Source organism: Mus caroli, unplaced genomic scaffold, assembly GCF_978045245.1.
Source record: "Mus caroli unplaced genomic scaffold, Mus_caroli_1 scaffold_19, whole genome shotgun sequence".
Taxonomy (NCBI): Eukaryota; Metazoa; Chordata; class Mammalia; order Rodentia; family Muridae; genus Mus; species Mus caroli.
In genome coordinates this window covers 59,938,474-59,951,111 of record NW_028227274.1, presented here as the reverse complement: position 1 = coordinate 59,951,111, position 12,638 = coordinate 59,938,474, and the positions used below count along the sequence as shown (strand labels likewise).

General features: G+C 50.3%; 1 long non-coding RNA gene across 2 annotated transcripts; it reads right to left on the bottom strand.

Annotated features, from left to right (window-relative positions):
- Positions 1-782: 782 nt before the first annotated feature.
- Positions 783-11,914, bottom strand: LOC147000309 (uncharacterized). 2 transcript variants are annotated; one of them, XR_015046028.1, is made up of 3 exons: positions 11,847-11,914; positions 2,821-3,023; positions 783-1,019 (listed from the first exon to the last, which is right to left on the bottom strand). It is a non-coding gene; the product is annotated as an uncharacterized LOC147000309 (long non-coding RNA). The 2 variants fall into 2 exon arrangements; XR_015046027.1 differs by lacking the exon at positions 11,847-11,914 and adding an exon at positions 9,162-9,356.
- Between the last annotated feature and the right edge of the window lie 724 nt (positions 11,915-12,638).

Sequence of the window (12,638 nt, the reverse complement as noted above, 5' to 3'; positions counted from 1 at the left end):
CCACTTTACAATCGTGCGAGGATCAGAGTCCAAGTGACCTTCTGGAGGACCGCAGCGAGAAGGTCACTAGAGCCTGGGAACGGACTTTTAATAATCACTGCCAGAGTCCCCGTGGACCATGGCGGGGGGAGGGAGGCAGGGAGGACTGGTCCCAAATGCTTCCTGACCTCAGGGAAGGTACTTTCCAAGCCACTCAAAGCTCTGGTTGCTCTTCCCAGAGCAGGAAGCTGCATCCCGGGAAGGAAGCCGCCCCACGGTGGATGCCGAGAGAACTGCTGGTCCCTAGGGGCGTGGCACGTGCAGAAGGCATCTCTCTCCCACCTTGTCCTCACGGTCCAGTTTTCCCAGGAATCCCTTGGATGCTAAGATGGGGATTCCTGGAAATACTGTTCTTGAGGTCATGGCTTAGCAGCTGGATCTGCCTCCTTCTCGCCCTGGCATTTCCTTCCGGGGAGTAGGGAGGAGGAGGCGGTTCGTCGGAGGTAAGCGTTCTTGGGAGCTCTCTTCTGACCTTTGTATAGCTTTTCTTTCCGCTCTGTCCATATTTCCTAACATTCCCAGGAGGGAGGTTGGATGTGGGAAGCTCAGAACTGCCTCACTCTTGAGAAACTCGTCTCAAGACACAGTGGTTGAAAACCAGACTATGAGACGGCTCCCCTCCACTCTGACCCTCCACATGCCTTCCCTGTAGACCTTGTGGTGAGGAGGGGCCCCAGACCCACATCCACACTATTAAGAAAGTCATACGTACATTTATTTTTAAAGTTTATTAAATCAGCTAGGTAAACTAAAAGCCATTCATCTTCGTTGGATTTGGAGGGCAGCTGCAGGGAAACGAGTTTTCAAGGTAGAAAATACAAGACTTGGAGCGCCCCTAGTGGTGGCTCTTCCCACTGCAGGAGCACTTGTGATTCCTGCGCACAACCACAGACGTGCTTAATCCTTATTCATCTCTTGCCAGAGATGCTTCCCCGGCTTACAGTCGGCTTTTCCTTAGGCCCAAACAAGAGCCAGGTCGCCTGGAAAGCAAAAGGCAGAGCCAGGGTTGATTTCAAGCGTGGAATTGAATGTCTGAAACAAAAGAAAAAGTAGAGGCAGGTACTACTATGCCCTTATAGCTCCCTGTCCCCCAACTCTCGGGAGTTCTTTCTTGTTTTTTCCTTAGTAAATCTTTGCTCACTGTGCTAAAAACAAACAAACAAACACATTTTAAAAATAAAAAAATAAACCACATGCCTTTAAGCTCAGCCTCGGGAGGCAGAGGCAGGGATAGAAATCCAGCAATAAAATGGAACTTGGGTTGGAAGGATGAGACGGCGCTTATCAGCAAAGATGCTGGCCACCAATCTGAGGACTTGAGTAGAATTCCCAGAACCCTCGTGGTGGGAAGAGAAAAGTGACTCCTGAAATGTGTCCTCTGACCTCCACATGCGTACATGCACACACATACAATAAAAAGAAATAAATGTGAAAGGGAAACTAGAACTTAGGTGCTGGGGGCTCATCTGTAAAGCACTGAGTTTGGATGTCCAGTGCTTGTGTAGAAAGCCAGCCGTGGGGTCGCACTTAGCATTCTAGTGCTGGTAGGGAGAAAGACAAGAGGACCCCTGGAGATCTGCAGCCAGCCAGGCAGCCCAGCCAGGGTTGGTGAGCTCCTGGTTTACCGAGAGACAGTGTCTCAGCATCATAGGGTAGATAGTGACAGAAGACACTAGCCATGTGCACACACACAAACTCATGCACACACTCATGACCCTTCGAACTATCCTAAACTGTCCCTAGTCCATTTGGCTGAGTCAGTGGAAGAGGTAACTGTCACATAGTTCCATAGCCCTCGTTTCTGATGTGGCCTCGAGTCTTCAGAGACCAGGCAGTCCCCAGGGGCTATGCTCCTAGCAAGCCTCCAGAAGACATTTCTGAAGAGAGGACCCACCCCCCCTTCTGCTCACACGCAGAGGCTGTTGCTGACCCACTCAGGACGGCAGACTTGCTGACGATAGCAACACCACCCTCCACCCTCTGGCTCTTGGCACTTCCAGCACCATGTCACTTGTGACCCAATGAGGTAGCAGACAGGCAGCCCTGGGTTGAAAGAGCTTAAGACACTGACCTTAGGCCACACTCAGGAACTGTGACGGTATCCAGCCAATGCTAACAATTTCCACCATCCTCCTGTATTCTGCCCACCAGTCCTGCCTGCCTCAGGCTGCCCCCATCCCAGTGGCTTTCCCATAGTGTGTGTGTGTGGGGGGGGGGATATCAAGCCTTCCTCTCTGTGTTCTGTGACAGTAATAAAATACTAGACCTTTGATTTGTGTCTTCGTTCTTCCTGGGAGTATGGGGCAAAAAAGAACTTCCCAGTATTCACTGCTATAACCCCCAAGTGCCTCCACCTGGCCAACACTTCCAGAGACCAGTACAGGGACAGCAGTCAGGAGCCACATCTTAGCTGCCCTTCACATTCCTGGTGTCTCAGGATGCTTCTAGGCCATGACGTCAGGGTAGAGATTTGTGGGAGACGGGGACCATTAGAGTTTAAGCAAGGTCCACAGAAGACTTGGGGGATCTAACGCATGGTAAGCCCTCTCCATCTGTTCCAGAGAACACAGTCTGAAATCATATGTTCATACATCACACACGTGTGCAATTCTGAGTTACCTCAGGTTCTGAGCCAGGCTTTGCAACAACACAGCTTCAGTTGTACCTCAGGCCACAAAACCAGCACGTGAGGATATTCTTTTTTGAGATAGGGTCTCACCATGCAACCCACGCTGCGTGATCCCCCAAACTACTGTATGTAGACAAAACAAGCCCTCTTACACGGTCATTGAACTTGCTTTGCTTCAGCCTCCAAGGGATGGGGTTAGGCTGCAGAGATGGCCCAGTGGTTAAGAGCACTCGATGTCCTTCCAGAGGACCTGGGTTCAGTTCCCAGAACCCATGTTGAGAGGTTCACAACTTCTTGTAACTCCAGAGATGTGGCTCCAGGAGACCCTACACCCTCTGCTGGCTTCCACGGTCGCCTGCACACAAATATGCACATAAATAAAATATGACTAAACCCAGGGTCTGGGGTTATAGGTATGCACCACCACACAGGGGCCCAGACACTTAAAACAGTCACATGGCCAGTCCGTGGTGGCATATGCCCTTAATGTCAGCACTCTGGAGGCTGTGAGTTTGAGGCCAACCTTGTCTACATAGTGAGTTCTAGGACAGCCAGGGCTACACACACAGAAACCCTGTCTTGAAAAAACCCAACCCAATTGGAAACACAGTCACATGCCTCACATGCGTTCCCAAACTACTATATTTAGATAAAACAAGCCCTCTTGCATGGTCATCCCCAGATGCCAAGGGCTTCTACATTGCTCCTCAGTGCCCCCAGAACAAGCCCCGAAGAGGGGTCTGAGACTCTGGAATCATTCCAGTCACTTGAGTGCCTAACAGGGAGCAGGAGAGATGGCCCTAGGATGCCTCTGCAACTGTTGTGCTTTTCAGCTCTGAAACAGTAGCCAACAGGACCAGGACACCACAGGCTTCTCAAGGACCACTGGCATCATCTTTGTCATTGTTCCTTCTAGAGCTCCCATTTGAAGTCTCATGGAACTGATCACCAGCTGGCTGCTAGCAGGTCACAGTCACATACTGTGACTTGAGAGGGTCTCGAGGTAGAGGGGCGCACAAGAAAAACAATAAGCAGGACCCCAGAGGTGTCCCATTTTATTAGGTTTTTCTCGGAAGCAGGTGGTGGAGAGACGAGGTTTCTCTCCATAGCCCCTGGCTGTCCCGGGTGGCTTCAAACTCACAAAGATCTGCCAGCCTCTGCCTTCCAAGTGCTGGGATTGAAGGTGTGCTCCTGACTTGTTTAGGCATCTTTATTCACCTTGGCACCACTCGGAATCTTCTATATGCAAGCTGTGCCTGGGAAGAAGCAGCCAAGGAAATCCTACTGTAAAGAGATCCCAGCTTGCGCTCATCAGGACCCTACCTTCAGCCGGCGAACCTGAGGCCACGCCTCGTACGAACCCTAAAGCTGAACCACTTTCACAAGCATCCCTAAGTGCCATGACACAGGCTTCTGTCCTGGGAAGGAAGGACACAGTGGGAACAGTGTCCCAAACCCAAGCTCTTCCCAAATGGAGAGCCTAGAGAGCCTTTACTTACAAAAAGGAGGAAGGGCGGGCGGTTGCTCCTGGAAAGGTGGTACAAAGGGCTGGTGACTCAGGTTAGGGGCATAGGGCGCCCTCTTGTGGCCCATCCTGGGAGGACAGGCTTCCTTGTTCTCTGGGACTTATCATAACGTCATTATTGGCCAGTGTTTATTGCTTTTGCAGACGATTTTGCATTTTACAATGGGCTTTCCACCAGGCCCTGTGGTGCACACTCTTCACCAACAGCAGGAGGCAGAAGCAGGTGGATCTCTGTGTGATCTAGCCAGTCCGATCTATAGAATGACTTCCAGGACAAGCAGGGCTACTAGAGAGACCCTGTCTTAAGAAACAAAGGGTCCAGAGAGATTGGCTCAGTGGTTAAGAGCACTGACTGCTCTTCCGAAGGCCCTGAGTTCAAATCCCAGCAGCCACGTGGTGGCTCACAACCGTCTATAATGAGGTCTGATGCCCTCTTCTGGTGTGTCTGAAGACAGCTACAGTGTACTTACATATAATAATAAATCTTTGGGGCTGGTGAGATGGCTCAGTGGGTAAGAGCACCCGACTGCTCTTCTGAAGGTCCAGAGTTCTAATCCCAGCAACCACATGGTGGCTCACAACCATCCGTAACGAGATCTGGCGCCCTCTTCTGGAGTGTCTGAAGACAGCTACAGTGTACTTACATGTAATAAATAAATAAATCTTTAAAAAAAAAAATCTTTGGACCAGAGTGAGCAGAGGTCCTGAGTTCAATTCCCAGCAACCACATGATGGCTCATAACCATCTGTACAGCTACAGTGTACTCATATGCATAAAATAAATAAACATTTAAAACAAAACAAAACAAAAAAAGCCCTAACCAATCCAGACAAAACAAAACAATTTTTTTTTCCACCTGTGGCCCTATTTCCTGTTGTCATCAGGTTTTTACAAAGCCTCAGAAGGGGGCTGGTGAGATGGCTCAGTGGGTAAGAGCACCCGACTGCTCTTCCGAAGGTCCAGAGTTCAAATCCCAGCAACCACATGGTGGCTCACAACCATCCGCAACGAGATCTGGTGCCCTCTTCTGGAGTGTCCGAAGACAGCTACAGTGTACTTACATATAATAATAAATCTTTGGGGCTGGTGAGATGGCTCAGTGGGTAAGAGCACCCGACTGCTCTTCCGAAGGTCCAGAGTTCAAATCCCAGCAACCACATGGTGGCTCACAACCATCTGCAACGAGATCTGGCGCCCTCTTCTGGAATGTCTGAAGACAGCTACAGTGTACTTACATATAATAAATAAATCTTAAAAATAAATAAATAAATAAATAAAATCTTAAAAAAAAAAAAAAAAAACAAAGCCTCAGAAGGGTTAAACATTATTGTCCTGACCCCTTCATCCTTATGACTTACTGAACCCTCTTAGAAACTAGCCCTGAGGTAAGTTTGAGTTTGCTGCTTTAAAAAAAGATTTGTTTGTTTGCTTGTTTATTGTGTATGTGTGAGCACCTGAGTGTGTATATGTGCACCATTCACATTCTGGAGCCCAGAAGAGGCAGGAGAGGGTGTTGGATGGCCTTGCTCTGAGCTGCCTTGTGGGTGGTAAGAACTGAATCTGAGACTGGAGAGATGGCTCAGCGGTTAAGAGCACTGACTGCTCTTCCAGAGGTCCTGAGTTCAAATCCCAGCAACCACATGGTGGCTCACAGCCATCTATAAAGAGATCTGGTGCCCTCTTCTGATGTGTCTGAAGACAGCTACAGTATACTTATATAAATAAAGAAATCTTAAAAAATAAAAATTAAAAATAAAACTGAACATGGGTCTTCCACAAGAGCCACAAATGCTATTAACCACTGAGCCATCACTCTAGCCCTGTTTGAACTCAGGCTCTGGGGTGAGGGGGCTTTTTGTGCCCCCAAATTTTTAGTTTTTATTTTATGTGTATGAGTGTTTTGCCTGCATGTATGAAAGCATGAAATAAAGTAATAAATAAATAACAACAGCAAAAACAAACAAACAAACAAAAAACCACTGAGGACATTGAAGTACTTAAACTCAAGGAAGCCAAGTAAAATAGAATTCCAAAGCAGACATTAAAGTGGGAATCACATTAGTGAGAAACAGATAATGAAATTAAAATGAGTGGCTGGCTACCATTAAGAGCCAATTAAAAATCTTAGAACCAGGTGGTTGTGGCCCCCACCTTTACTTCCAGCACTTGCAAAGCAGAGGCAGGTAGATCTCTGAGTTTGAGCCCAGCCTGGTCTATAGAGGGAGTTCCAGGACAGTCAGAGCTACACAGAGAAACCCTGTCTTGAACGAGGAGAAGGAGGAGGAGGAGGAGGGGGAGGGGGAGGAGGAGGAGGAGGAGGGGGAGGGGGAGGAGGAAGAGGAGGAGGAGGAGGAAGAAGAAGGAAGAAGAAGGAGGAGGAGGAGGAGGAGGATGAGAGAAGAAGAAGAAGAAGAAGAAGAAGAAGAAGAAGAAGAAGAAGAAGAAGAAGGAGAAGGAGAAGGAGAAGGAGAAGGAGAAGGAGAAGGAGAAGGAGAAGGAGAAGGAGAAGGAGAAGGAGAAGGAGAAGGAGAAGGAGAAGGAGAAGGAGAAGGAGAAGGAGAAGGAGAAGGAGAAGGAGAAGGAGAAGAAGAAGAAGAAATGATGTCAGAAATGACTGCCATACTAACAGAAGCTTAAAGTGCAATAAAAGGACCTTTGTTCTATGTAAACCTAATGGCAGATTCATGAACGGATGGACCAAGACTTGCAGGAGTAAACAGGATGATGACATTTAAAGAATGAGGTTGATAATTTCTCATAATTCAGGCCTAAGTTCCCAAGTATGTGCCATCCCCCTGCATGTATTACACATGACTCCACAGAGTCTCCTGCAGCCCCAAGTTTAGACTTAAATAAAGGGCAAAAACTATGCATAACTAGGAAGTCCGGGTCATGGTGTCGTCCCGCCCACCTGCCTATCACTGATCCACCCTTGTCTCAGCGCTAGTCTGTCCAGTAAATCGGTCTGGTAAGTTGTTAGAACTGTGTGATAGGTCTTCCTGGGAGACCAGTGCCTCTTCTGCCTAGCACAAGGCTTCAGTCTTTTCCTCCCCCCACAGCATGGAATTCTGGGAAACTTGGGGGTCCTTTCATTTTCAAGCTGATGGCAGGGTCCTCTCCTGCCAGGCCAGTGACAGGCACACTGCTCCCTCATCTTCTCTTTGGCCAATCTATCATCAGCTTTAGGGTATGTCTGGCTAACCCACGGTAGCCTCCCCATTCCAAGATCCTGAACCCAGTCACATCTGCCAAGAGCCACCAAAGAGACAGTCACAGATTCTGAAAATCAAACGAAGCTTCTTCCCACCTAAGCCTACCTATTCAAAATGGCTAAAGTAAACATAAGACATTTTCCTAGCTGCAGGGCGGCAAGCAGTCTGTAACAGACATGATGGCAGATGTAGGGAGGGAGGAGGCGGGCATGGAGAGCCCTAAGGTTCAGGGGACTCAAACCCCACCAGAGATGAGCAAGATCGGCCTCTTCCTGCCTTCCCAGGGGCCCGGCTTCAAAGAATGGCCGATTTTGATGCCTTCACTTTGGCTAAGGAAGTTGAAGGACCAAAGGGGTTGAGAGAGGTGATAAAAGGAGACACATGGAGGCTGTGGAGAGGTTTTACAGCAGAGAGCTCCAGGCTTAACATGCCTAAGTTCTGGGTTTGATTCCCAGCACTGCGCGTGCGCGCGCGCCCCGCCCCCGCCCCCTGCCCCCTGCCCCTGTGCCTGTTATCGTTGGACAGGGAGAAAGGAAAAGCTTCAGGCGGTCTGGCCAGCCTCACTCAGAACCCATCACCTCCGATGCCCACAAGCTCAGCAGCCGGGGATGCAGAGGAGGCTTGCTGCAGGAACTTCCACCCCGCCTGGGAAATCTTAGTTCCTCCCGTCCCATCCCACGCTTGTGCAACCGATTTTGTGACTCAAGATGCAAACTTCCCATCTTCGGGGGTGAGTTCCAGAATCCCTGTGACTAATCTCTCACATATTATCCAAGGAGGATAATTTGCCTAGAATGGAGTGGGGGCTTCTCTCGTGTGTCTCTAGCAACAGCTCATCCTTGATGTCCTTGATGAGCCAGACTGGGTGCTGAGCTCAGCATCCTTAATTGCCTCAGCCATACTTTGGAGTTCTGCTGTCATGATTTCCACCACCACCACCACCACCACCACCCCCGAGGAAGAAGGAAAATGCTCAGTGAGGCTAAACTGCCTACAGTTGGCCAGCCACCAATCATGGGGAAGGTGGGACTTGTACTAGGGTAGCCTTGGCCTTTGAGTCTGGGGTCCTAACCAGTCCCTCGGGCCCATTTGTGAATACAAACTCAGACACATCGTTCATGCAGCATCCCACAGAGGTTTGGATAGCCATAGTCCCAACTGGATGTCGGAGGGAATAAGCAGTCTACAGTTCTGCAAGGATTTACACTGTCCTCAAGGAACCGGCTTCTCTCTTTAACGAAGAGACAGGCAGGGGTGTGGTGGCACACACCTTTCAGCCCAGCCTTTGGAAGGCAGAGGCAGAGGCAGGCAGATTTCTGTTGAGTTCAAGGCTAGCCTGGTCTGCACAGTGGGTTCTGGGACAGCCAGGGCTACATAGTGAGTCCCTGTCTTAAAAAAAAAAAAAAAGACAAAAAACTGGAAGAACATATGCCAAAATGGCAGCAGCAGCGGCGTGAACAGGAGGAGCTGTCTGCCCTCTTTGTACAAAGAGTGTGTGCTGCTTTTGTAAGCACAAAAGAAGTAATTAAGACGAGGAGGAGGAGGAGAAGGAGAAGGAGGAGGAGCATGAGTCAGCAGACCTTCTGGGATACCAAGGTAGCTCCCCCAGAGGCTACGGCTCCCCTCCCTGATGACACTGGCTCCCAAACCAGAAAAACCTGCGGCTGGGCCAGGTTCCCGTTCTCTCCCTCCTCCCAGCCCCTGAGCCAAGCTACTGACCATCTCACAACGTTCCCTCACGCTCTGTCCCCTCACCCTCCGTAGTTTACAGGAAGCCTTCTCATGATGCTCCTCCTGTTCCATCCATCCTCCCTCGGACTCTGAGGGGCAGAGATTTCGACCACCACCGACCACCACCGCCTGCCACAGGGACACGGAAGCCAGGGGAGGGCCCTCGATCACTTTGGGGTCAGAGTCTCCGCCTCTGCAGCTCTTTCCTCTTCCTTCCAAGCTCAGTTTAGGAACCTGAGGTTTGGGAAGCACAATAGGCCCGTGGACGCTTGTTTAGCCAAATGAAAGAGCAAGGGTGTGCCTTTTCTCTCTCTCATCCCTCAGCTGCCCCTGGCCCCTGACATCTGCTGCAGACCCACCCTGTTTTCTGGGGCCCTTAGCTAAACTTGGAGTAGGGACACAGAGGAAAGATCTTTGGCTTGGTTAAGGATGGTGGGGGAAAGAGAGGAGGCATGGGGGTGGGGGTGGGGTGCAGAAAGCATCACATAAGCAGGAGTGTGCAGGGCTGTAGTCCAGGACAGCCACAGCGGGTAAGACAAAAGTTGGGTGGGAACTGTGGGTATGACAGATCAATCACTCAATACCTTTGGCTCTCAGTTCCCTTCCCTAGAAAAATGGGCCTCACAGGAGTCTCGCCCACCTTCTGAATAGTCTCAGGACCGGGTGAGGACTTTTCTACTGTCTTTAGCAAGTACCTGGATAGAATGCACCCTGAGTCTACGAGTTCTGCTGCTCTTGACAGGAGCATATTGGTCTGATCAAGCCAGCACATTTTGTGTGAGCATTTGCCATATGCCGTTTGCCAGGATCCTGCCATGCACTGTGGATATAAAGAAGATGAAACTCCCATCACATAGTCCCTCTAGAGACACCAGCCCATAAATCCAGCCATGCCTATTGGCTTCCAGTAGGCAGGAAAAGGGCTGAGATAACCCTGGGGCTCCACAGATGAGAGACAGACACTGTATTAGAGCAGACCTAAGCAGACAGAAGGGACAGGGTCATGTGTGGTAAGGACCAGAGGCAGGAGTGATATTCAGGTGATTTCTACAAGAGTAACTGAGGTGAGGGAGAGGCTGTGGTGTGGTGAGGAGCAGGGTTGGGGTATGGGAGGCTGGAAGAACTGGAGAGCTGAGAGAGAGAAAGCAAAGGGTGCAGACATGGCTGGAGGAATTATCTGAACCTTGGTGTCTTTATCTGTCTAGAGGTTAGCGATTCCCAGATGCTTAAGTATCTAAGTCCCTGTCATCTCCCACCAGGCATGGGCCAGCTAAGCACAATCCTGCGGGTGGAGTCTGGAAACCCACCCGCAGGAAGCAGGTTGGCTTCCCCTGTCTGTCTGCCAGCCCAATCTTGTTGCCCTGAGGTGGGGATAGCTACATCGACTAAGTGTCAGACCTATGATGATGAGCGTCGAGTAAGCCAGTTCCCCAACCTAGGGAGCCCAACCCATGTGCTGCGTGGGATGAAAAGAAAGAAAGAAAAAAAAAAAAAAGTGGAGGAAGCCGCATTGGCCAGGGCGGCAGTCTGGCTTCTCTCCACGGCCGCAAGAAGAAAGTGCCCAGCAGGTGGCAGCAGAGAGCGCATGACCAGCCTCCAAGGGATGCGTCACAGAAAAGGAGTCTGTGACCTTGGTTGTTGTAAACTGAGGCCTGGGGATTTTCAGGCCGTCATTGTCAGGAAAAGGTTTCACAAGGGCGGCTGCCACGTCAGCATTCTCTCTCTCTCCTGGGCCCCAGGGAAGCTCCACTCCCACCCTTTCTTTCCAGGCTCCCTGGCCGTGGCAGTACGCGTTTCTTCCTTTGGGGCAGGGCCACCCTTATTGCCTGAGCCACTTAAGTTTGCAGCTGTCAGCACTTGCCAAGGGTGGCAGCTGTTGTCAGCATGTGAAGGGGAGGAGGGGACAGAGGACAGAAGGTGGAAGAGGCCCCAAAGGGAAGGGACCCCACCTGTCAGGGCAGGGTCACCCTGATCCAGAGCTTAAGAGATGTGGAGGCTCACACTGACAGCTCACACAAATCACTCCGGACACACACTCAGATACACAATTGCATGTAGTTGTGCAACGCCCACACAGTAGTGTGCACGGTTGCACACCCACTTGCACACAGCACGAGGACTCACACTCATTGTGCACACTCAGCTCACACACTTATTCTCAGCATATACTAACACACACACACACCACACCACACCACACCACACCACGCGCACGCCCCCCGCAACTCTCCAGACTACAGTGTTTTTCCTGCTCTGCACAGGACGATATTTTAATGGACGATGTATTGGGACTCTCTCTTTTTGCCAGTGCAGAAGATGGAAACTCTATTCAAGATGACTCAAACAGATAAGACAACTGTTGACTAGTCACTAGGAAATCCAGGGACATTCCAGCTTCAGGAATGGCTAGGTCCAGAGGCCTGAGTGACAATGTCATTGAGGGTGTAGTAACCTGGTCTGCTGACTCCAGACACACCAGTCCTATGGACTGAACCTAGGCCCTTACACACGCTAGGCCACACCACTCTACCATTGAGTGATATCCCAGTCTTTCCTCATTCTCCCTACAGTAACAAAAATAGTCCCAGCAATTCCGGACTAGCATTAGCATATTAGCTTGTGCTCCCAGTAGAAAAGATTCCCTTGTTCCTACTCCCGAGTGACTTCAGGAAAAAACAAAACAGTCTCCCAAGTCTCATAGTGGCCTACCTGGGTTGTGATCTGATCCTGGATTCTGTCACTCTGACTCAGACACACCCGACCTGGGCACTGTGCCCGCCACAGAAGAGGAAAGGCTAGAGAGTCACTCTACCAGGACCTCGTGTACTGAATCCAGGATGGAGGAGGGGCAGTTTCTCATAAGAAAAACAGGTATGCTGCCAAGAGGGCCTCTGCTGTTCCCAAGGTGTTGGTAGGCAAAGAAAACCATTAAAGCCAATTCCAGAATGAATCGAGGGTAACTCCACAGAATTCTGCGACAGGATTGTCACTTTCACATTCACATAGGTAGGGAAATCGCCTGCCTCAAAAGAAAGTCTATCTGTGGCAAGGAAAGGCAGGTGTGCTCAGCTCATAGTGCCTGGGAGGCCTCAGGCACTGGGGTGGCACTCAGTCAGCATGGAGAATGGAGAGGCTGTCCCTCCAAATCTGAGGCCTCTCCCTGAACCCCTGCTCTGTCTTCTCTCCGCTGTCTCCAGTCAGGGACTGGTCAAGGGGCAAGCCTCAGACCTGCACTATAGTGACAGAACCTCACACACTCATGGGCTCTCCCAGCAGAAAGCTATTGGAAATACTGTCCACTGAAGAGACTGTCTTTCAGTATCCGTCTCTCTTCCCACAAAGATGGTCTTTGTTGTGTGCCTTAGGTAAAAATACCCAAAACAGCCAGGGTGCAGGGGAGGTACACTCCTTTAATCCCAGCACTGGGCAGGCAGATCTCTGAGTTCGAGACCAGCCGAGGGTCTACAGAGTGAGTTCCAGGACAGCCAGGGCGACACAGAG